Source organism: Fundulus heteroclitus, unplaced genomic scaffold, assembly GCF_011125445.2.
Source record: "Fundulus heteroclitus isolate FHET01 unplaced genomic scaffold, MU-UCD_Fhet_4.1 scaffold_240, whole genome shotgun sequence".
NCBI classification, from domain to species: domain Eukaryota; kingdom Metazoa; phylum Chordata; class Actinopteri; order Cyprinodontiformes; family Fundulidae; genus Fundulus; species Fundulus heteroclitus.
The window spans coordinates 40,962-42,419 of NW_023396651.1; the positions used below are offsets into that span (position 1 = coordinate 40,962).

At 48.3% G+C, this 1,458-nt stretch overlaps 1 non-coding gene across 1 annotated transcript; it reads right to left on the reverse strand.

Moving 5' to 3' along the window:
• Positions 1–722: 722 nt before the first annotated feature.
• LOC118559151 lies at positions 723–917 on the reverse strand. Its single transcript, XR_004928694.1, has one exon. It is a non-coding gene; the product is annotated as a U2 spliceosomal RNA (small nuclear RNA).
• Between the last annotated feature and the right edge of the window lie 541 nt (positions 918–1,458).

Sequence of the window (1,458 nt, forward strand, 5' to 3'; positions counted from 1 at the left end):
TTGGCGTTTCCGTACGCCCGTTCCTTTCCCTTGGCGTTTCCGTACGCCCGTTCCTTCCCTCTGGCGTTTCCGTACGCCCATTCCTTCCCTCTGGCGTTTCCGTACGCCGTTCCTTTCCCTTGGCGTTTCCGTACGCCCGTTCCTTTCCTCTGGCGTTTCCGTACGCCCGTTCCCTCCCTCTGGCGTTTCCGTACGCCCGTTCCTTCCCTCTGGCGTTTCCGTACGCCCGTTCCTTCCCTCTCGCGTTTTGGTACACTAGTGTTGCTCCAGCGTTTCCGTACGCTTGTTGAGCACTAGTGTTTTCGTACGCCTGTTTTTATAGTCCCCAGCGTTTCTGTACGCTTTCCTAGTCCCCAGTGTTTTCTAGCCTCTTTTGGTCCCCAGTGTTTTCTAGCCTCTTTTGGTCCCCAGTGTTTTCTAGCCTCTTTTGGTCCCCAGTGTTTTCTAGCCTCTTTGTTTCCCAGTGTTCCCTAGCCTCTTTGTTTCCCAGTGTTCCCTAGCCTCTTTGTTTCCCAGTGTTCTCTAGCCTCTGTAATGCCTCAGTGTTCATAATAATAATAATAATTGAACTTTATTGATCTCACAATGGAGAAATTCACTTCTGCATCTTAACCCATCCCCTTGGGGAGCAGTGGGCTGCCACTGTGCGGCGCCTGGGGAGCAATTGGGGGTTAAGGGTCTTGCTCAGGGACCCAGAATGGAAGCTTGTGGGAGTTGAACTCAGAACCTCTGGGACCAAAGCTCTGTGCTCTAACCACTAGGCCACCACTCCCCAAGCGGACGGAGCAAGCCCCTATTCCATCTCCCAGTTCCAAAAATCAATTTAATATATGGTCCCCGGGTAGGGGACGTATCAGATATTAAACAGATAAGAACAGATACTACACTTGATCTTAGCCAAAAGGCCGAGAAGCGATCTCTAGCCTCTGTAGTGCCTCCACGGACTCTACTCTCCTTTATAAGCTCACCCTAGTCTGTTCCTGGTTGCCGGGTCATCTGCAATCTCCACCTACAACCTCCACTCACTCCTCGCCTGTTTACTGCCTTGCTGTTGGAACTCCTGTCACCCCAGTGCTTTACTACTCTTGTTTCCTCCAGTCAGCCTGGTCCTGCAAATCATCAACTCCAGCCCGGTAACTGACTCTGGTTTTAACCTTCCACTACTTCTTCTTGCAATAAACTCTCAAGATCAGCTCTGTGTTTGTGTGTTCTGTCCGGGTTCATGAAGACAAATCATGACACACACATATATATATATATATGAACCTGGAAACTCGCATCCCATGTTGATTACAAGCCACACAGTTTAGTGATTAGAATTTAGGTAACTCTTACTGATTTAAGAAAAGTACATGGTTAACACAATTATTATATATTTCCATAACACCATATCTCCAAATACCAGATGAGTTGAATAGGATGCACTGAGGATGCAGAACAGTAACAAGAAGATTGGAA